At 38.3% G+C, this 24,809-nt stretch overlaps 1 protein-coding gene across 4 annotated transcripts in view; it reads left to right on the plus strand.

Annotated features, from left to right (window-relative positions):
- Positions 1 to 24,809, plus strand: part of LOC129476698 (neuroligin-4, X-linked-like) — a 336,078-nt gene that overhangs the window by 19,669 nt on the left and 291,600 nt on the right. Inside the window, exon 2 of one of the 4 annotated variants that reach the window (XM_063635435.1) lies at positions 21,544 to 21,625. The exons of the other annotated variants lie outside the window; for them this stretch is intronic. The gene's annotated coding sequence lies outside the window, so the exon portion shown is untranslated. The remainder of the gene's footprint in view (positions 1 to 21,543; positions 21,626 to 24,809) is intronic. 4 annotated transcript variants of the gene reach the window in all.

Genomic DNA, 24,809 nt, shown 5'->3' on the forward strand with positions numbered 1-24,809 from the left:
AGCTCGATGCAGCCTTGAAATTCTGGGCTCTAGCAGTCTTCCCACATCAGACTCATATTATCTAGTACCTGGCAGAGATACAGATCTGATGAGAAACAAAGATAAAAGGGTGTCAGAAGTTAGCTTTTGCTGAATCATCACACACACAGATGTGCACACGTGCACGCATACACACATGCATATGCATACACAAATAATCAACTGCAATTTTTTCCTCTTTACCAACCCATAGTTATCTAAAATTATCAGTTCTATTGAACTCCATGTAGTATATGATATTTTGAATGCTAGAGACTAAAGAGAGGCCAGAGAGGGAGGATCACTTGATACCAGGAGTTCAAGAACAGCTTGGGCATCATAGTGAGACCTCATTTCTACAAAAAAAAAAAAAATAAAAATAAAATAAAAGAAAGAAAGAAGGAAAAAATAATTAGTCAGGTATGGTGTCTCACTCCTGTACTCCAAGCTATTTGGGAGGCTGAGACAGGAGGATGGCTTGAGCCCTGGAGTTGGATCCTGCAGTGAGCTTTGATAGTGCCACTGTACTCCAGCCTGGGTGACAGATCCTGTCTCTAAAAAAACAAGAAGATGACTAAAGAAAAACAAACTAATCTAATCCATGCAGTTATAAATAGTTGGCTATCATTCTTATATTAGTGTAAGTATACCTCATTTTAAGATGAGGTATGTGTGTGTATCTGTATGTGCGTATGTATGATATAAATCCAGACTTCTAAACAAGTATGAGGGATGGCGAACTATTATTAGCAGAAGATCATTGGAATCTGTTACACAGGATATGCAAGATAATTTTGCAAATGATTAAATTCTGTATAATTTAAAATGTGACTTGCTTTACTCAGATATTTTGCAAGGGTGCATGTCTCTTACAAAACAAGATTTACTAAAGTTGATGCTCTTGACATTGAGGCTGAATAATGCTTTGTTGTAGTTGGCTGTCCTGTGCTTTGTACGATGCTGAATGGTATTGCTGGAATTTAGTTTCTAGGGCTCAGAGTACACACAACCCTGTTATTTTTTTAAATATATAAATTTAATGGGCACGGCCGGGCGTGGTGGCTCACGCTTGTAATCCCAGCACTTTGGGAGGCCGAGGCGGGCGGATCACGAGGTCAGGAGATCGAGACCATGGTGAAACCCCGTCTCTACTAAAAAATACAAAAAATTAGCCGGGCGTGGTGGCGGGCGCCTGTAGTCCCAGCTACTCGGAGAGGCTGAGGCAGGAGAATGGCGTGAACCCGGGAGGCGGAGCTTGCAGTGAGCTGTGATTGCGCCACTGCACTCCAGCCTGGGCGACAGAGCGAGACTCCGTCTCAAAAAAAAAAAAAAAAAAAAAAAAAAAAAAAAAAAAAAAAAAAAAATTTAATGGGCACAAGTGTCATTTTGTTACATGGATATATTGCATAATGAAGAAATCTGGATTTTTAGTGTAACCACCACCCAAATCACATACACTGTATCTGTTAGGTAATTTCTCATTCCTGACCATCCTACCACCCTTCCACCCTGCCATCCTTTTGATTCTCCAGTGTCTGTTATTCTACTCTCTGTGTCCATGTGTACACATTATTTAGTTCCCACTTATGAGTAAGGATGTGTGTTTTTTTACTTTCTGTTTACAAGTTGTTTCACTTAAGATAATGGCCTCCAGTTCCATACATGTTTCCTGCAAAAGACATGGTTTTGTTCTCTTTATGGCTGAATAATATTTCATTATGCATCTGTATCACATTTTCTTTATTCATTAATCCATTGATAGATGCCTAGTTGGATTCTATATGCTTGCTGTTGTGAATAGTGGTGTGTTAAACATATGAGTGCAGGTATCCTTTTGACATAGCAATTTCTTTTTATTTGGGTAAATATCCAGTAGTGGAGTTGCTGTGTAAGATGGCAGTTCTATTTTTAGTTCTTTGAGGAATTTCCACACTGTTTTCCATAAAACTTATACTAATTTACATTCTCATCAACAGTGTATAAGGATTCTCTTTTCTCTGCATCCTCCCCAGTCTTTGCTATTTTTGATTTTGACATCCACAGATGTCTCCAGACATTTTCAGATACTCCCTGGGGAGTAAAATCCAGCCCAGTTAAAAAGCTCTGTTATGAAATGAGGTGTACTCATTCCAAGTTTTGCTTGTGGAATTTCACTGGTTTTTGGATTCTAGTAGTCCTGATGTGTAAGCTGGGCATGACCAGATAAGATAAACTGGGCAAAGAGTTCAATGAGGGATAGTAAGCACATTATTTTGGAATATATTTTTCATAACCAGAATAGGCTTCATGAATTGTATCAGTTGTAATGAGAATCAGATTGACATTTGGGGACAGTCAATATAACGCACATTATCCGAAAGGAGATGGCATTGATTTATGTAAGTGAGAGATTACAAGAAAACAAAGACAAGAAATAAAGAAAAAGAAAATCCCTGATAAGTATCTGATAGAACAAAGTACAAAATGAACTGCAGCTAGTTTATCTAAAATTGGGCAAAATCATTTTCCAAATGAAAGCCCAGTAGATGGGAAGAGAGTATTTGAATATTTGATGTGAAAAATGAGATATACTGTTCCACAGACATGAACACACTGATGATAGCTGTCAGTTATTACAAATGATTACATCAATGGGAACACCAGAAACGTGTTAAACAGAAAATTAAACTTAAGACTTATTGAAAATGGTGTTATATTTTCTGAACTGTTGCATTGATTAAAATTAGATTATCCAACAAAATAAAAAATTGTAATATTCCGTGAGTGAGTGAGATGAATTTATGTGGAAAATGTGTTTCTTAAAAATGTGTTATTAACCTCAGAGACTCAGAATTAATATCATCAACCCTGAAGAATGCAGTCTAGCCTTTGTCATAAATGACCCCATAATAAGTTATTTCTATTATTGTTTTTAATTTGGATAATAAATGGGGATGTTTTATACCTTTTATAATAAAAAGATAAATGCAAAACTGTTATTTTTATTCCAATGTTAATAAAATAGCAATAAGCCTCATTTCATTTGAAGTGCCAACTTCCACTCCATATGAAATTTCTAAAAGTCTGAGAAATACACATCAACTGGTTAATAAAATTTTAATTCTATAAAATTGTATAATGCAGTGAATCCTGTTCTTTTCCCGTATACATTTCTTTAATATTTATAGTTGATACAAGGGGCCTGTATTATTTTCACTAAACCACTCATAAGCTTAAGTGTTTTACTTCTCCTTGGGTACATTTTTAAAAATTTGGTTACATTTTTGAAATGTTGATGCCATGGTTAAAATATTACAACTAAGTAATGGGGTAGGTTTACAACAAGGTTTTGCTCTACAAGGAAATAGGTCAGTAAATTAGGCTCCAGCCAATTACAGCAGAAAAGGAAAAGTTATGTATTATTGCACACAGGGTTTGACATATGTATGCAGATTGTGTCCAAATACAGTTTGGCTGTAGTTGTGTTCCACATTTATGGTGGATGCAGTTTTGAATATGTGCAGAGAGAATATACACTCACCTCATTCATCAATGTGATACAAATGTGTAGAAATGGCAGGGTAATTTTTCTATGATGATAAAATTCCTGTTTGAAATAAAAACACTCCACCCATCCATCCAAAGGTTGCATTTTCTCAATTCCCAATTCTAAATGTCTCTCTCTCTTTCTCCATGTATGTGTGTGTGTGTGTGTATGTGTGTGTGTGTGTGTGTTTGAGAGAGAAAGAGAGAGAGAGCGAGAGATAATCTAGTGCATTTTCTTGTTCTACTTTGTCCCAGGCTTCACATTTTAGTGATTGAAACTAAAATACCTTGATTCTCACCCTCTAATTTTACAAATAAAATCTGGTTTACTGTTAAGAATTGAACTGTGTTACGGATTGAATTGTGTTCCCCAAAAAGGTATATTGAAATCCTAATGCCCAGCACCTCAAAATGTGATCTTATTTTGAAATAAGGTCTTTGCAGATCTAATTACAATGAGGTGATTAAGGTGGCCCTCATTCTGTATAACTGGTGTCATAACCACCATGTGAAGACACAGGCACTCACAAGGTGAAGATGGCCATCTGATGATGGAAGCAGAGGTTGGCATGATACAACTACAAAAAAGGGAATGCCAAGGATTGCTGGCAACCTCCTGAATTTAGAAGAGACAGGAAACATCCTCACCAAGAACCCTCAGAGGCAGCATGGCCGACACCATGATTTGTTTCCTGTGACATAAAGCTTGTGACTCTTTTTGACAGCAATTCTAGGAAACCCATACACCGAGACACAGAGATCTTTATTAAAATTCATTTTTTCATTTAAAAATATTTAATTGACAAAGACCATATATATGGAAAATGTCCAATGCGATGACTGGATATACATATAGATTGTGTAACGATGATTGCAATCAAATTAATGAACACCTCGCTCATTGACCTTGTGATGCATAATGGATAGACCCAGAGTTATGCAGCCAGCTTGGGGCAGAGCTGGGTTTGAATGGCATACTCTTCACCCGGCCACACTTATCTTCCATAATCACTTTCATATCGTCCTGAGGGTTTGAAAGATTCCACTGCTCCATGTCACTACATCAACACATTGTGGAGTGAGGGGCCCATATTTCATTGCAGGCATCTGAAGATCGACAGTGGAGTTTCTCTTCCCTCAATTTTAAAATGAGTGAGTTGGAGCGATCCCCAGGACCTTTCTAAGGTATGTGATTTGAGAGCATGATCATTGTAATTAAGACCCTTGACTTGAATACTGCTCATTTTAAATCATGATTAGGGATATAAGATGATCTGTGAGTTTTCTAAATAAATTTTATAGTGACCTGGTGATTTATAGTGACCTGCTGAAGTGTTGGATATGAATTCTCAAGAAGGGACTTGCTATTAGCAATGCTGTAATTTAAAACTCATCCACAAGTGTTTACACAATCAAAGACATTTAGATCCTCTGAAGTCGGCTGGTTTCCTATAAGCCCAGTGTGTTATTTATGGTGGACAGTTGAAATTGCACTGAAGTTAAACTTGGTGGTGGAGAGTACACTTCATCGTATTCAATTTTTGCGCTTCAGTTTCTTCTATGTCTGACTTTCAGGAAATAGGAACTTCAGCATTGCGTTTTTCCAGCATATTTTCTTTTTATTTAAATTATATTTTAAGATCTGGGGTACATGTGCAGAAAGTGCAGGTTTGTTACAATAGGTACACACGTGTCATGGTGGTTTGTTGCACCCATCAGTCCATCAACTACATTAGGTATTTCTCCTAATGCTATCCCTCTGCTACCATGCAGCTCCCGGACAGGCCCCGATGTGTGATGTTCCACTCTCTGTGTCCATGTGTTCTCGTTCAACTCCCACTAATGAGTGAGAACATATAGTGTTTGGTTTTCTGTCTCTGTGTTAGTTTGCTAAGAATAATGATTTCCAGCTTCATCCATGTCCCTGCAAAGGACATGAACTCATCCTTTTATATGGCTGCATAGTATTCAATGGTGTGTATGTACCACATTTTATTTATCCAGTCTATCATTGGTCGGCATTTGAGTTCGTTCTAAGTCTTTGCTATTGTGAACCATGCCTCAATAAACATACGTGTGCATGTGTCTTTATTGTAGAATGATTTATAATACTTTGGGTATACAACCAGTAATGGGAATGCTGGGTTAAATGCTATTTCTGGTTCCAGATCATTGAGGAATGGCCACACTGTCTTCCACAATAGCTGAACTAAATTACCCTCCCACCAACAGTGTAAAAGCATTCCTATTTCTACACATCTTCTCCAGAATCTGTTGTTTCCTGACTTTTTAATGATCACCATTCTAAGTGTTGTGAGATGGTATCTCATTGTGGTTTTGATTTCCACTTATCTAATGAGCAGTGATGCTGAGCTTTTTTTCATATGTTTTTTGCTGCATAAATATCTTCTTTTGAGAAGTGTCTGTTCATATCTTTTGCCCACTTTTTGAGGGAGTTGTTTTGTTCTTGTAAATATGTTTAAGTTCCTTGTAGATTCTCGATATTAGCCCTTTGTCAGATGGATAGATTGGAAAAATTTTCTCCCATTCTGTAGGCTGGCTGTTCACCCTGATGATAGTTTCTTTTGCTGTGCAGAAGCTCTTTAGTTGGCTACATAACATTTGTCAATTTTGGCTTTTGTTGCCATTGCTTTTGGTGTTTTCTTCAAGAAATTTTTGTCCATGCCTATGTCCTGAATGGTATTCCCTAGGTTTTCTTCCAGAGTTTTTATGGTTTTGGGTCTTATGTTTAAATCTTTAATCCATCTTGAGTTAATTTTTGTATAAGGTGTAAGGACAGGGTCCAGTTTCAGTTTTCTACATATGGCTAGTCAGTTTTCCCAGCACCATTTATTAAATAGGGAATCCTTTCCCCATTGCTTGTTTTCATCAGGTTTGTCAAAGATCAGATGGTTGTGTATGTGTGGTGTTATTTCAGAGGCCTCTGTTCTTTTCCGTTTGTCTTTATATCTGTTTTGGTACCAGTACCATGCTGTTTTGCAGGCATCACACTACCTGACTTCAAACTATACTACAAGGCTACAGTAATCGGGTGTATTTTCAACTTCAAACTTGTAAATTGTAAACTATTAAGCAAATGAGCAAACTTCACATCTTTCCCCACTCTTGTGTGGACATAGAGTTTTGTTATGCATGTCTTTTGCTTTTCTTATCTGGGAGGAGATCTTTCTTAACTTTAGAAATTGGATTAATGCTATTTTGTGTAACCTCATATTTGATGTGAATGTCAGAACTTTTTGAAACATAGCTGTGCCTTTAGTACATTGGTCACTGAGTGCCTGTTTCCTAGAAGGCACTGGGCAGCCCAGTGAGGTTAGGTGAGGAAGAGACATGAGCTCCCTTCTGGTGTGTGCTGTGCTGGAGGATAAAGACACTGCTCAAGCAATAGCATAAATGTATCTAACACTATGACTCTAATCAGAGTGGCACAGCTGATGAGCATGGGCCTAGGAGAACATTAGAACTTGTGGGAACAGGAATGTTGTCAGAGTTCATGAAAGGTCTTCCCAATGGTGGGAGACTGCAGTATTGAAGGAGGTAGAAGTAACTGAAAGAAATGGTGGTAGAGGGTGGGGCGCCATGGCTCACACCTGTAATCCCAGCCCTTTGGGAGGCCGAAGCAGGCAGATCACAAGGTCAGGAGATCGAGACCATCCTAGCTAACACAATGAAACCCCGTCTCTACTAAAAATACAAACAAATTAGCCGGGCGTGGTGGCAGGTACCTGTATTCCCAGCTATGTGGGAGGCTGAGCCAGGAGAATGGTGTGAACCTGGGAGGCGGAGCTTGCAGTGAGCCGAGATCTCGCCACTGCACTCCAGCCTGGGTGATAGAGCGAGACTCTGTCAAAAAAAAAAAAAAAAAAAGACAAAAAAACAAACAGTGGAAGAGACGAATACATTGAGGGATGATTATGTTGCAGGGTGACATCTTTGACGGATAAAAGGAGAGTTTGAGCTCCTGCTGCAAACCCTCAGTCATGCATTGTGATAGTAAAAATTGGCTCATGGTTTCCTGGTTTGTCTGATAGCTGCATCCACAAATCCATGGGTTCTGGGGTTAATTCCCATCCATTCTATTGTTGAATTTCTCAGAATGATCATCTTCAGTACATTGTTACTGGAAGGAGGGGCTAAACCCAATGTCTTCATTGCTTTTGAGGCAGATTTTGTAGTGTTTCTCAAACATAAGCATCAGAGTCTCCTTGCGAGCTTATTAAAGGCAAATTGCTGGGATCCATCCCAGGAGTTTCTGAGTCAGCACATCTGAGATGGGATGCATAATTCCCCAGTTCAAATTCCTGCTACTGGTCTTGGGATCACCCTTTTAGAACTACTGCATTAGGGTATTTCTAGGTTATATGTATACAGAGGACCTACTTAAGTTCTGAGCTCAACATTCTGTTTTATTCCTTCCTGTTCAGAAACCAGCGTCCATATCTCCAGGTCTCATTATTTGCTTTTTGTCATCCAGTTGTGCTGTACTGATTTTAAAGTTATCTTTATATTTTCAGTTTCCCAGTGAATTCAAGCCAAAGCATATTTATTGAGCATCTACCATGTGCTATGGACTGTGAGGGACTTAAAGATTAATAACAACAACCATAAAAACTCATTGATATGCTGGGCATTATTTCTTTCTCCATGGCCTCCAAATGCTTGGCTCATAATTCAAAACACTACAGCAACTTAAAGGCAGCAGATTGTTTCTCATTTCAGGGATCCACAGGTATATGGCTTCTCAAACAAAGGTCTGGTAATTCCAGGATGCATGCAGCTATTCTTCCTTTAAAGACTGAGAAACCATGCATGCAACATCTTTTCTTCCTTCTTCGTTTATACATTTGATAACTATGTACTGACATCTTACTTTGAGAAAGTCATCATACCAGCTATCATCAGTCATAGAAGCAGAGATAAGATTCAACCTCTGATCTCAAGGAAGGCAGACTCTTAGTAAGGAAGACAAAACGATAAATGAAAATACCCATACTACAAGGCATGCACATCATACATTCCATAAGTGGATAAAAACACACCTTGGCAGCACAGAATCTTGCTTTCCATTTGTGTCATTTAGGATAGTGCATTAGTTATCTATTGCTGCATAAAAAACTCCTCTAAACTTTAGTTAAAAACTGCAAACATTTATTGTCTCATACATTTCTATACTTCAGGGATTCAAGAGCAATGTAGCTGGCCAGTTCTAGCTCAGGATCTCTCATCATGTTGTGGTCAAATTGTAGACAAGGCTTGCAGTTTTATCATGGTGTGGGAAAATCTCACTTATGTGTCGCTGGACAGAAGCCTTCAGTTCTTGGCCACAATGTCTTCTCCCTAGGGCTATACACATGACCTTAACAGCTGGCTTTTCTGAAAGTGAGGAGAGAAAGAAGGACGTTGAAAGGGAGTCTAATATGAAAGCCGCTCATGCTTAGAACTTGGTCTTGGAGGTGACACCTTGTCACTTTTGCACTAGATTTGGAGGTGAAAGCTTGTCATCCCAGAAGGTGTTAATTGTAGGTGTCAGTTGGACATCTTGGAAGCTAGACTGTCACAGAAGCTCTTCCAAAGGAGGTAGCTTAGGAGCTGCATAGAATTTTGTCATAAGGACAAAGGAGAACTGTGAACTGTGAACAAACACATAGGTACAGCAAGTGTTGAGGAATGGGCTGTGTTGTGTTGAGTGTTATCTTAAGGGCATGTTGAGCTTCTGTGATGAAATTGAAATCAGATCATTTCAGGTGGTGCAACTTGCTGGTAAGTCATGGACCTTATTCTGTAGGCAATGGGGGAATCATAGCAGGACTTTGCAGAATTATTTAAGGAATATCAGTTTCATCATAGCAGAGGTTGGGATAGAATATGGAAGATTAGTAGTGCAAGTTGAGCTCTACTGATAGATTCAATTTTGTTAGAGATTGAGGAAATGGGGAAGGAATGAGGCTTTGCAGAGGCATTGGAAGGATGATACTGATAAAAATTTGCAAACCGTTAGAGGCCAAGACAAGAAATAACCATCCAAAGTTGCAGTTACAGGTAAAATTGTCCAGTTAAGAAAAGGGAAGGAGTTCAGAGGTGGGTGAAGGTCAAAATTATCAGATGCTTTGTAGATCCATGGGACTGACAGAAATGTTATTTATTATTTTCTTGGTGATTATAAGGTAATTAGTAGACTTTTAGAGATTATTGTTTTTCCATATTTTCTTGTTTGGCTGCATTCTTTTAACCTGAAATTGGCATTTCTTTTCTTACCTGAAATGTATCCATTATCAAGAAATTTTCAATGAGGCATGGTGGCCGAAGTAGGAGGATGATTTGAGTTCAGGAGTTAGAGACCAGCCTGGGCAACATGGCAAAATGTATCTCTACAAAAAATATACAAATTAGCCAGGCATGATGTTGTACACCTGTAGTCCCAGCTCTGTGGTAGGCTGAGATTGGAGAACCAGTTGAGCCTGGAATGCAGAGGCTGCAGTGATCCCAGATCACACTATTACACTCCAGCTTGGGTGACAGAGCAAGACCCTGTATCAAAACAGAGTAAAACAAACAAAAAACAAAACAAAACACAAAAACAAAAACAATAAAACCTTCTCAACCATTCTAACCTAATTATAATTCTAAGACCTATCTGTGTCCTGACCTCAAGAGCAGGTACACTTATTGAGAAACATTTCTTTAATTATTCCCACTTCTCTTATACCTTTTATTTTTCTCACAATAGGCAGCATCCCCTCAGTTGTCCAGCTGACCACTGGAAGGGCTGATACCTCAGGAAACACATACTCTGCCAGGAGATTCTCCATAGACTCTGACTTGTTTATTGCCCCGCTTTAGGTAACTTTCTCCTTCCTCACATTCTATTCTCCTAATATTCTTCCACTGCCTAATAATTGAACTGACTTTTCTGATTATCTGTTCCTCCTGCCTTTGCAGTTATTGTCACTCCATAAATGCCATCCTTGAGTCACTTCTATTTCTTCCTACTGTCTCTCTTACTCTCCTATGTAGCTTTGCATCTACTCATGGTTTGATGATAATTTCCTTTGGAGAGAGCCCAGGGGCCTATACCTTCTGCCCCTACTTCCTCTCCAAGTTTCTTCCTGCCCTTATAGCTCTCTTTTGGACAACATTGCCTATATGTTCGGCCCAAAACTCAATTCAGTGTTCCTAAAATTTTCTCATCATCTTCCCAGGCTTACCCTGCTCCCTGCTCACAGCATCTCCTCTCAGTCCCTAATCTTGGATTTGAATCCTCTCTCTTTCCTGTCCCCAGTGTAAATCACTTTCAGTAATAACAGGTCCTACCATTTCTTCTTCTGTGATACATATCTAATTTCCTTGGTCATCTGCTCACTTTTTGTCTTACTATTTTAATCATATCCTGTCTATGACTTGTACACTCTCTAATCTATTTTTAAAGCTTTTTTTTCTATCTTCCTATATAATTGATTATGTAAGATTATCTCATTCAAAATTCTTCAATAAGTGTCCACTGTGCTCCACCATGTGCCCCATCTCCATCGTCACAACCAAGCATGCATACATTGATGTGAGAATGTATTTTCTTCCTTTCCATGATGAACTGCCACAGAATGGTTAAAGTTTTTCAGGGCTGAAAAGGGTGTTTTAGCTTGAATATGCACAAATATGTTTTATTGCAGCAACCATTTAAAATAGCTCTGAAAGCCATTATTTTCCCCATTCCTTCTTCCCCCCAAAATTTGACTGTTTATCCAATTTTCCAGTCTGTGTCTTTTAATTGGGGCATTTAGCCCGTTTACATTTAAGGTTAATATTGTTATGTGTGATTTGATCCTGTCTTTATGATGTTAGCTGGTTATTTTGCTCATTAGTTAATGCAGTTTCTTCATAGTGTCCATGGTCTTTACCATTTGGTATGTTTTGGCAGTGGCTGGTACTGGTTGTTCCTTTCTGTATTTAGTCCCTCCTTCAGGAGCTCTTGTAAGGCAGGCCTGGTGTTGACAAAATCCCTCAGCCTTTGCTGGTCTGCAAAGGATTTTATTTCTCCTTTGCATATGAAGCTTAGCTTTGCTGGATATGAAATTCTGGGTTGTAAATTCTTTTCTATAAAAATGTTGAATATTGGCCTTCACTCTCTTCTTGATTGTAGGGTTTCTGCAGAGAGATCCACTGTTAGTCTGATGGACTTCCCTTTATGGGTAAGCGAGCTTTCTCTCTGGCTGCCCTTAACATTTTTCCTTCATTTCAACCTTTGTGAATCTGACAATTGTGTATCTTGGGGTTGCTTTTCCCAAGGAGTATCTTTGTGGTGTTCTTTATATTTCCTGATTGTGAATGTTGACCTGTCTTGCTAGGTCAGGAAAGTTCTCCTGGATAATATCCTGAAGAGTGTTTTCCAACTTGATTCCATTCTCCCTGTCACTTTTAGTTATACCAGTCAAACATAGGTTTGCTCTTTTCACATAGTCCTGTCTCATGTGCAGAAATACACATACACTCAAAATAAAGGGATGGAGGACTATTTAGAAAGCAAATGGAAAGAAAAAAGAAAAAGGAGGGCTTTCAATCCTAGTCTCTGATAAAACAGACTTTAACCAACAAAGATCAAAGAAGACAAAGAAGGGCATTACATAATGGTAAAAAGATCAATGCAACAAGAATAGCTAACTGTCTTAAATATATATGCACCCAACACAGGAGCACCTAGATTCATAAAGCAAGTTCTTATACTTACAAAGAGACCTAGACTCCCACACAATAATAGTGGGAGACTTTAACATCCCACTGTCAATATTAGACAGATCCGTGGGACAGAAAACAAAGATATCAGGACTTGAACTCAACTCTGGATGAAGCGGACGTAATAGACCTCTACAGAACTTTCCACCCCAAATCAACAAAATATATGTTCTTAAGACCACATCACACTTATTCTAAAATGGATCATATAATTGGAAGTAAAAAACTTCTCAGAAAATACAAAAGATGTAAATCGTAACAGTCTGTCAGACCCAAGTGTGATCAAATTAGACTCAAGATTAAGAAACTTACTCAAAACTGCACAACTACATGGAAACTGAACAACCTGCTCCTGAATGACTACTGGGTAAATAATTAAATGAAGTCAGAAATAAAGATGTTCTTTGAAATCACTGAGAACAAACACACAACATATTAGAATCTCTGTGACCCAGCCAAAGCAGTGTTTAGGTGGAAATTTATAGCACTAAATGCCCACAGGAGAAAGTGGGGGAAGATCTAAAATTGACACACTAACATCATATTTGAAAGAACTGGATAAACAAGAGCAAACAAATTGCAAAGCTAGCAGTAAAAAAGAAACAGCTAGGATTGTAGCAGAGCAGAATGAAAGAGATACAGAAAAACCCTTCAAAAAATCAGTGAATCCACGAGGTCAGGAGATCGAGACCACGGTGAAACCCCGTCTCTACTAAAAATACAAAAAATTAGCTGGGTGTGGTGGCGGGGCCTGTAGTCCCAGCTACTCGGAGAGGCTGAGGCAGGAGAATGGGGTGAACCCGGGAGGCAGAGCTTGCGGTGAGCCGAGATTGCGCCACTGCATTGCAGACTGGGCGACAGAGCAAGACTCCATCTCAAAAAAAAAAAAAAAAAAAAAAATTCAGTGAATCCAGGAGCTGGTTTTCAGAAAAGATTAATAAAATAGGTAGACCACTAGCAAGACTACTAAAGAAGAAAAGTCAGAAGAATAAAATAGACACAATAAAAAATGATACATGGCATATCACCACTGATCCCACAGAAACACAACTACCGTCAGAGAATACTATAAACACCTCTATGGAAATAAACAAGGAAATCTAGAATAAATGGATAGATTCCTGGACACATACGTCTTCCCAGCACTAAACCAGGAAGAAGTCAAATCTCTGAATAGACCAGTAACAAGTTCTGAAATTGATGCCGTAATTAACAGCCTACCAACTAAAAAAAGCACAGGACCAGAAGAATTCACAGCTGAATTCTACCAGAGGTACAAAGAATAGCTGGCACCATTCCTTCTGAAACTATTCCAAACAATAGAAAAAGAGGGAACCTCCCTAACTCATTTTATGAGGCTGGCATCATCCCGATACCACAACCTGGCAGAGACATAACAGAAAAATAAAATTCCAGGCAAATATCCCTGATGAACATTGGTGAGAAATTTTTCAATAAAATACTGGCAAATAGAATCCAGCAGCACATAAAAAAGTTTATACATCATGACTGAGTCGACTTCATCAATGAGATGGAAGTCTGAATCAATATTTGAAAATCCATTAATGCTGTCCATCACATAAACCGAACAAATGACAAAAAACACATGATTATCTTGATGCAGAAAAGGCCTTTGAAAAAAGTCAACACTCTTTGATGCTAAAAATCCTCAATAAGCTAGGTATTAATGGAACATATCTCTAATAAGAGCTATTTATGACAAAGCCACAGTCAATTTCACACTGAGTGGGCAAAAGCTGGAAGCATTCCCTTTGAAAACTGGCAAAAGACAAGGATGCCCTCTGTCACCACTCCTATTCAACATAGTATTGGAAGTTCTGGCCAAGGCAATCAGGCAAGACAAAGAAATAGAGTATATTCAGATAGGAAGAGAGGAAGTCAAATTGTCTCTGTTTGCAGATGACCTGAGTGTATATTTAGTAAGCTCCATCGTCTCAGCCCCAAAACTTCCTTAAACTGATAAGCAACTTTAGCAAAGTCTCAGGATACAAAATCAAGGTAGAAAAATCACAAGCATTCCTATACCCCAATAATAGACAAACAGAGAGCCATATCATGAGTGAACTTCCATTCACAATTGCTACAAAAAGAATTAAATGCCTAGAAATGCAACTTACAAGGGATGTGAAGGAGCTCTTCAAGGAGAGCTACAAACTGCTGTTCAAGGAAATGAGAGGACACAAACAAATGGAGAAACATTTCGTGCTTATGGATTGGAAGAATCAATATTTTGAAAATGGCAATACTGCCTAAACTAATTTGTAGAATCAGTGCTATCTCCATCAAGCTACCATGAGTTTCTTCACAGAATTAGAAAAAACTACCTTAAATTTCATACAGAACCAAAAAAGAGCTTGTATAGCCAAGACCAACCTAAGCAGAAAGAACAAAGTTGGAGGCATCACGCTACCTGACTTCAAACCATGCTACAAGACCCCAGTAACCAAAGGATGGTACTGGTACCAAAACAGTATGTGTGTGTGTGTGTGTGTATGTGTGTGTGTATAAAAATATATAAATTTTTAATATATATTATACTAATATATAAATATATATACATATATAAAAATATATAAATTTATATATCTATAAATTCTGAATTTAGGTTTCCCTCCTCTTAGGAATTCCATCAAAATTACATGAGTAACACTATTCTAAATTTGTACCTACTATCATTAAAAAAAATGACTTTACTCAAAGCCCTGACACTCATTGGAGCAGGTTGATATGGTAGAAAATTCTAGCCCTATGCAACTGGAGTGATCTTGATGCTAAGACAATATGACCGAAAGCCTTGTCCTTTCCTTTTGGCTATATGAATATTTTCTAACTTTTGTGAACAAAATATGTCTCATTTTCCTCGTGATGGTGTTTCAAAATGAATCGATGGGTGTTTTTCAGTTATTAGTGGATAGGAAGTCTCTTAGCTCAGCCCTTCAAAAGCTTGTGTTTGATGTTGTAATTTTGTAAATTATCTCAATGTATGCATATCTGCATACACACATAATCCCCTACCTAAAAGATCAACATGTGCTTCAAATTTCTTCTTCTTTTTTTTTTTTTTTTGAGACAGGGTCTTGTTCTGTTGCTCATGTTGGAGTGTAGGAGTACAATCATAGCTCACTGCAGCTTTTGAGCTCCTGGGCTCAGGCGATCTTCCCACCTCACACTTTAGCCTCCCCTGAGACCACAGGCATGTACCACCACACCCAGTTGATTTAAAATCTCTTTTTTTTGTACAGATGCAGTTCCTATGTTATTCAGGATGGTCTTGAACTTCTGGTCTCTAGTAGTCCTCCTGCTTCAACCTCCTCAGAGTACAGGCGTGAACCATAATGCCTGGCCCCTTACTATTTCTATATTTTATTTTTAGCATAAGCCCATGAAAGAAGTATATTTCTCATGGTTTGTTGAACTGCACACATGATGATGTTGAAGGATCTGCACGATGGTTATGATGGTTGCTGTCACTGCACTATAGTACTTTAAAAAAAGTAATGAAAATATTCATTTCTCACTAGAATAGTCATACAGGCATTTATCTGTTGCTTTAGAATTTGGAAACTTCTTTTTATATTCATGGTTGTATTTCATTCTGCTAGCAGGTTAGGCAGATTCATCCTGTCCCACTTTCCAGCGTTAGAAACAGGTGTCCTGAGGCAGTGAAGTAGTTGTTGGAAAATCACTGTGGTTTGATTTCTAGGTATTTTCTTGTCCTCTGAGTACAAAAGTATCATAATACATGGCACCTTCCCAAAAGAAGTTTAGAGTGTGAAAAGTCAATGTATTAATGTACATATGGGATCCACTTCCACTCAAAGCAAAACACATTGAGGCAGGTATCAGAGCTCAGCGAGTGTACATGATGGTGTTTAATTATCCTAAATTACTTAATATAATCAATATACACTAAGTCTTTGTTATGATGCTACCCATCATTTTTGGAGTCACAAGCTTTCAACTTTCATCTAAATAGAAGATGAATATCTGCATTTTATATTAGGTGGTCTGGAAGCCATAGTAGTGTTAGAGAGCACATAGGGAATGTTTTAGTCCATTTAGATTACTGTCAAGAAATACAATAGACTGTGTGGCTTATAAACACCAGATATTTATTGCTGAGTTCTGGAGGCTGGGAGTCCAAGATCAAGGTGTGGCAGATTTAGTGTCTGGTGAGGACACACATCGTGGTTTGTAGATAGTTCCTTTTCCTTGTATCTTCATGTGGTGGAAGGGATAAGGGAGCTCTCTGAGTTCCCTTTTATGAGGGCAACAATCCCATTCATGAGGCTCCAACCTCATGACCTCATCACCTCCCAAGGGCCTCACCTCCTGATACCATCATCTTGGGGGCCATGATTTTAACATAGGAATTTGGAGTGACACAACCATTCAGATCATAGCAGAGAGAGAGGGATGAGACTTGCCCAACTCCATAAAGCCATGTGAATATTTACAATTCCATTCCTATTTCCATTTTTTAATATTGAGTTACGAACTTTATTGATGCCTCCTGGTATTTTTCAAAATGTTCTAGAGCTCTCATGATCAATATTAAACCTTTCCCATTCAAAGGACATGATTATTTTGTGTGAGTAATGTGTTGCTATTTGACAAATGAGTACAACTATAAATAAAACGACTATCTTGATATAGGAAATAAATACACCTGTCGAGATATACTATAATGCTTTTGTAGTCAAAACAATGATGGTGCTGTCATGGTGACTCATGCTTGTAATCCCAGCACTTTGGGAGGCCGAGGGAGGTGGATGACTTGAGGTCAAAAGTTCGAGACTAGCCTGTCCTACATGGTTAAACCACATCTCTACTAAAAATACAAAAATTAGCCAGGCATGGTGGTGCATGCCTGTAATCCCAGATACTCTGGAGGCTGAGGCAGGAGAATCACTTGAACCCAGGATGCAGAGGTTGCAGTGAGCCAAGACGGTGTCACTGCACTCTAGCTGGGCACTAGAGTGAGACTCCATCTCAAAAACAAAACAAACAAAAAAAAAATGATGCATAGAATAGGATATAATTTAAATGAAAACAGTAAGGGGATTTGTATGCTCTCAAATGTCATTATGCACAGTCTAATATGTCCCTTTCGCTCTGCCACTCTACCTGCTAATTTGCTTCCTTAATTCAGACTTATCTGTTTTGTTATTAGTTATAATATAGGTTGACAATTATGCAGCTTTTCTTCTTTACTAAGACCTGTTCCAAGTGCTTTTTATATTAACTCATTGGTGTCAACCACTGTACCCCACAGTAAGCATTAGTATTAGTTTCCTATCTGTGCTGTGGTAACAAGTTACTACAGACCTAGTGGCTTCATAGAGTTCTAGCATTCAGAAGTCCAAAATGAGACTTAGGAGGATAAAATCAAGGTATAATCAGGACTACATTATTTTTGGAAGCTCTACGAGAGGATACATTTCCCTACCTTTTCCAGATTCTAGAAACTTCCTACTTTCTTTGGCTCATTGGCCCCTTTCTCCACCTTTACTGGTAGTAGACTGAGTCCTTGTTCTGTCATCTTTTTGTTTGTCCATCTTTTTCCCTTTTCTATGGGCCCACTGGATAACCTGGAATCATCTCCTGATTTCAAGGTCTGCTGACTGGGAAGCTTAATTCCCCCAGCCTCTTTTGTTCAAATCCCTTTTCCAGGTAAGACCACACAAACTCACAAGTTCTGCATGTTAACACATGGGCATCTCAGGGGGAACATTATTATGCAGACCACACAGTTGTTATCTTCATTTTACAGCCAAGAAAGACAAACAGTTAGAGTTAAGTCACTTACTCAGATTGTTGGGCTGTTAAGTAGTACAGCTAGTTAAATTAAGAGCATATACAGGAAAGCTTGGCAGTGTTGTGATCAAGGCCATTGCCCCCTAAAGACTCAATGAAAAATCATGGAGACAATCAGTGACTATTACTGTCCACTCAACTGGGTTGCACAGGGGGAGAGAGAGACCAGGAGCCTGGCTGGCTGATGAGAATGTTTTACCCTATTGCCAGCAGTGTTGGTTCCTGGGTTCTCTGCACTGTGGCTTTCTAAAGAGCAGAGCAGATTTGGTGACCCCGCTCACTGTGTCATAACTGTAGAGGCCAAGGCTTTTTACCCCCTAAAGTTTTACTGAAAAATTACTGACTAGGCAGACCAATTTACAATTACCAAAATATAAACGTGCTTAATGCAGATACAAAGGAGCCTTCAGAATGAAGACACAACCTCCTTGTGAGATCCTAAAGCTTATATACCAACCTGAGGTTACAGAAAGAGTGGGGGCTTGGATCCCAGTAATACAGATGATGGGAGGGGGAGAAGAGGAATTCTGTTGAGGAGATTACTAGAACAGAGATTAACTTGTAAATAACTCTTTTTGAAAATTAAATAATCCTTGAGGATAACCTTGGAAAACTGTCTGCTCAGGTGTGGTTTCATCTTGTTTTTTTTCTGCAGATATAACAGTAAGGGGTTGAAAAACAATTATTCTATTGGTTGGAGTCTGTGTCTTAGGCAAATAAAGAAACTTCAGCTTCTTTGAGAGAGATAAGGGAGAGGGGGAGGTCAGAGAGACCTTGGACTTCTTCAGCTCAGCCTGTCAAAATGCCATATTTTGGGATATTTGTTTCTGAGCCTCAGCAGGACTCATGTAGTGTTGCAGGATTTGGGGCTTGGCCATGGTGGGACAGATTTTCCCCTGAGATCCTTGTGCATCCAAATTAGTAGGTGCCTGTTCACCTTCAACATGAAAAAACTGACACAAAGCAATGAGTAGGAAATTGAGGGTAAACATAATGAAACTAATATGTATATTAAATAACATTTCTCCATATTAAACTAATGTGAAGAATTTAGTCAGGAATTTTTCTGGAAAGAGTAGGCTCCAACTTCCTCAGAGTATGAATTTGTAGGATGCTCTTCTCCATTCACTACTGCACCCAACATTTCTGACAGTTGTCAGAAGAAAGAGACCTGGGATAATTAATCAAACTCAAGACATTTAGGGCATTGTTTACTCGAGATTCATCAGGAGGTCTTCTAACCATATTGCAAACACTGTAACTCCTCAGGGCTTCACAGATGAAATTACTGATTCCATAAACTTGTGAATTGTATTTCCAGAGCCAATGTGAACTCTCTCAGTTATGGTTTTTGTCTTGAAGACTGTGACTTTTATTTAAAATATTGTTTCAATGATGCATTTTCTGAACTCAGTGAAATTATGAAGGGACAGATTTTCAAGTCCATAACCATTTTGTTTTATTAAAACTGCCAAATATTTTTAAAATGGTGTTAAGAGGCAGAAGAAAATGTAAACCTTAGTTACCACTGAGAGGTCCCATTGTTTAGTCATTTCAGCACCACTGCATAGCCTTCCGTAATATGAGAAAGAGACTTAATATTCTAGTCATGAGGAGCACAGGGTTTAGGGAAAAATACATACACAGATGTATCTATATATTTATATACATACACACATATACAGGCACACACACGCATACACAATCAGTGACTTCTTATGATGGTTCAACTAATGATTTTCAACCTTATGATGGTGTGAAGGCAATACACATTGTAGGTGTCCATAAAATATTTAAAGAGCTTTATTCTGAGCCAAATACCAGTGACCTAGGCCTGTGAGACAGCCCCAAGAGATCCGGAGAACATGTGCCTAAGGGGGTTGAGCATGATTTTATACATTTTGAAGGGGAGAGAAGTTACAGGCAGACATTCATCAATTCAAGGTATACATTTGTTTCTTCCAGGAAGGTGGCACAACTTGAAGCTGGGGGTTCCAGGCTGTAGATGGATTCAAAGGTTTTCAGATTGGCAATTGGTTGAAGGAGTTGAGTTTATCTAAAGACCTGGAATCAATAGAAAGGAGTGTCTGGGTTAAGAAAAGGTGTTGTGGAGACCAAGGTCTTATGCATATAGAGTCTCATAGTTGGCCATCCTTAGAAGCAATAGATGGCAACATTTTCCCATTCAGACCCTTGAAAGATGCTAGATGCTCATCTAATCGCATCAAGATGAGCAAAAGATCAGTCAAGGGAAGTAAACCTGAAAAACTTGTTCACGCCACTTTATCTCTCCTTGGATTAGATAGTGTTTGTCTCATGGTTAGAAGACCTCCTGATGAATCTTGAGCAAACAATGCCCTAAATGTCTTGAGTTTGATTAATTATATCAGGTCTCTTTCTTCTGAAAATTCAGGTAAAAAGTAGAATGCAGCTCTTCCTTATAAGAGAAAGCTTTGAGGGGCCATTTCAAAATATATGAAAGAAGTATATTTTGGGGTACGATGCTTTGATTTCTTTTAGGGCCTGGATCTATCATGTAATGCTACACCAGAGAGGTTGAAATTTGGTATCTTTTTGTTATCAACAGTCTGTTCAGTTGGTCTTATGATCTCTGTTTTAATGTTAATTTTGGTCAGTTGTGCCTGAGTTCCAAAGAGAGAAGGGTATAGTGAGGCATGTCCAATCCCCGTATCCCCTCATGGCCAGAAGAAGTTTTTCAGGATTAGTTTGGAATGCCCTTGGCAGAGAGGGTTTATGTTCAGTTAACTGGAGCCTTAGAATTTTAATTTTGGTTTACAGAATTCACTAGAGACTCTACGTCCGGTACGCATATAATCATTCTAATTCGCACTTTCAGTGCAGGATTCAATAGATTACATGAGATGCTCAACACTTTATTATAAAATAGACTTTCTGTTGGATGCTTTTACCCAACTGTAGGCTAAACTAAGTGTCCTGCACATATTTGAAATAGACTAGTTTATTTTGTATGGTATGTTTTTTCTATGTGATAAATTTTTGTCTTATGATATTTTGAACATATCATGGGTTTTTCAGATGTAATCGCCATTGCATTTCCAGGAACATCTGTATGTATTTATATATGTGTGTGTGTGTGTGTGTGTGTGTGTTCTTCAACTCCTTGGACAGATCTCAACCTTTCAGAGGCTTTGTTTTCTTCTTTGTAAAATGGGAATAGTGGTATTTCTCTTATGGAATGTCATTGTGGAGTAATTTAGAAAAACGTAACATTCAACCAGAAACCCTCATAGCATTTATTTCTTGAATTCTAAAACACATATGTGCATTGGGAATGGGAATGAGAATACACTTAGCAAAATGATCCCTCCAAAGACAATGGCAATGTGTTTGCCAAGGGGATTAATTAGATGTATTTTGCAATACTGTTTTTAGAATGGAAAACAAGAAATTGAGAGGAGGTAGTTGGAAGTGTCCACTTCTCTGCAGATCAGCCAACTGGCCCTCAGTACTTTAGGTAAGGAATTTTAATTTGTCCTTTGGTTTACAGGGAAATGCAGACTTATTGCTGTTTACGTTCATAAAACACACATACCTGAGTAGCAGATCTCTACTCTCCCTTTAAGTAAGGTAATTCTATGGAACATTTTTGAAAGCCTAGACAAATGTAATACAGAGGTGATGTGAAAGAAAATTACGTCTGTTGTCCTGTTATCCCTTGCCTTTCTCTGGACATAAATGTTTTCCACATATTTGCAACCTTTCTCTGCCTAAGCTTTCCTTCTGGGGAAAACCTAATGGTGTATGATTTTCTGTGTGTTTAATTCTAAAATTGCAAAGTTAATCCCACATCATTGTGGAGATAAACTTTTGAGTCTCTGTTTGAAAATTTGGGGATATGGAAATTCTCAAATACTGCTGATATATTTGTTTAAGAGACCCAAGGGCATGAAGACATCTGGAATTTTGAATATAGTGTGTGGTATTTTCACAAAATCACATAATACATGGTCCTATATTGAGAGGTAACTGTTTATTAGTCATAGTTTCTCTTCTATACTTTATTATTATACTTTAATTTCTGGGTTACATATGCAGAATGTGCACTTCGTAATAAGTATACATGTGCCCTGGTGGTTTGCTGCACCCATCAGCCCATTACCTACATTAAGTATTTCTCCTAATGTTATCCCTCCCCTAGGCCCTACTCACTGACAGGCCCCAGTATGTGATGTTCCCCTCCCTGTCTCCATGTGTTCTCACTGTTCAACTCCCACTTATGAGTAAGAACATGTGTTGTTTGGTTTTCTGTTCTTGTGATAGTTTCCTGAGAATGATGGTTTCCAGCTTCATCCATGTCCCTGCAAAGGACATGAACTCATCCTTTTTTATGGCTGCATAGTATTCCATGGTGTATATGGGCCACATTTTCTTAATCCAGTCTATCATTGATGGATATTTCGATTGGTTCCAAGTCTTTGCTATTGTGAATAGCGCCTCAGTAAACATACGTGTGCATGTGTCTTTATTGTAGAATGATTTATAATCCTTTGGCTATATGCCCAGTAATGGGATTGCTGGATCAAATGGTATTTCCAGTTCTAGATACTTGAGGAATCGCCACACTCTCTTCAGCAATGGTTGAACTAATTTATACTTCCACCAACAGTGTAAAAGTCTTCTTATTTTTTCATAACCTCTCTGGCATCTGTTGTTTCCTGACTTTTTAATGACTACCATTCTAACTGGCATGAGATGGTATCTCATTTTGATTTTGATTTGCATTTGTCTAATGACCAGTGATGATGACTATTTTTTCATTTGTCTATTGGCTGCATAAATGTCATCCTTTGATAACTGTCTGTTCATTTACTTTGCCCATTTTTTCTTGGGGTTGTTTCTTATATTCTTGTCAATTTGTTTCTTTTATTCTTGTCAATTTGTTTAAGTGCTTTGTAGATTCTGCATATTAACACTTTGTCAGATGGATAGATTTCAAAAATTCTCTCCCATTCTCTAGGTTGGCTATTCACCTGATGATAGTTTCTTTTGCTGTGCAGAAGCTCTTTAGTTTATTTACATCCCACTTGTCAATTTGACTTTTGTTGCCATTGCTTGTGGGGTTTTGGACATGAAGTCTTTGCCCATGCCCATGTCCTGAATGGTATTGGCCAGGTTTTCTTTCAGGATTTTTATGGTCCTAGGTCTTACATTTAAATCTTTGATCCATTTTGATTTGATTTTTGTAAAAGATGTAAGAAAGGGGTCCAGTTTCAGTTTTCTGCATAGCTATCCAGTTTTCCCAACACCATTTATTAAATAGGGAATCTTTTCCCCACCACTTGTGTGTGTCAGCTTTGTCAAAGATCAGATAGTTGGAGCTGAGGCCTCCATTCTGTTCCATTGGTCTCTGTATCTGTTTTGGTACCCATACCATGCTGATTTGTTTACTGTAGCCTTGTAGTATAGTTTGAAGTCAGGTAGCATGATGCCTCTAGCTTTGTTCTTCTTGCTCAGGATTGTCTGGAGAATCCAGGCCCTTTTTTGGTTCCATATGAAGTTTAATGTACATTTTTCCAATTCTGTGAAAAAGACAGTGGTAGCTTGATGGGGATAGCATTTACTTTAGAAATTACTTTGGGTAGTTTGACCATTTTCACGATATTGATTCTTCCTATCCTTTAGCGTGGAATACTTTTCCATTTGTTTCTGTCCTCACTTATTTCCTTGAACAGTGGTTTATAGTTATTTTTCAAGAGGTCCTTCACATCCCTTGGAAGTTGTATTCATAGGTGTTTTATTCTCTTTTTCACAATTGTGAATGGGAGTTCACTCATGATTTGGCTCCCTGTTTTTCTGTTATTGGTGTATAAGAATGCTTGTGATTTTTGCACAGGATTTTGTATCCTGAGACTTTGCTGAACTTGCTTATCAGTGTAGGGAGGTTTTGAGCTGAGACGATGGGGTTTTCTAAATATACAATCATGTCATGTGCAAACAGAGACAATCTGACTCCCTCTTTTGTAGTTGAATACTCTTTATTTCTTTCTCTTGCTGATTGCCCTGGCCAGAATTTCCAATACTATTTTGAATAGGAGTGGTGAGACAGGGCATCCTTGCCTTGTGATGGTTTTCAAAGGGAATGCTTCCAGCTTTTGCCCTTCAGTATGATATTGGCTGCAGGTTTTTCATAAGTAGTTTTAATTATTTAGAGATATGTTTCATTAATACCTAGTATATTGAGAGTTTTTAGCATGAAGGGTGTTGACTTTTTTGAAGGCCTTTTGTGCATCTATTGAGATAATCTCATGGTTTTTGTCGTTGGTTCTGTTCATGTGACGGATTATGTTGATTGATTTCTGTATGTTGAATTAGCCTTGCATCCCAAGGATGAAGCCAGCTTGATTGTGTTGGATAAGCTTTTTGATTTGCTGCTGGATTCTGTTTACCCGTATTTTATTGAGGAGTTTCAAATTGATGTTCATCAGGGATATTCGTCTGAAAGTTTATATTTCTGATGTGTCTCTGCCAGGTTTTGGTATCAGGATTCTGCTGGCCTCATAAAATGAGTTAGGGAGGATTCCCTCTTTTTCTGTTGTTTGGAATAGTTTCCAAAGGAAGGAAACCAGCTTCTCTTTGTACTTCTGGTAGAATTGGGCTGCGAATATGTCTGGTCCTTTTTTATTGGTTGGTAGGCTATT

This window comes from Symphalangus syndactylus, chromosome Y (genome assembly GCF_028878055.3).
Source record: "Symphalangus syndactylus isolate Jambi chromosome Y, NHGRI_mSymSyn1-v2.1_pri, whole genome shotgun sequence".
Taxonomy (NCBI): domain Eukaryota; kingdom Metazoa; phylum Chordata; class Mammalia; order Primates; family Hylobatidae; genus Symphalangus; species Symphalangus syndactylus.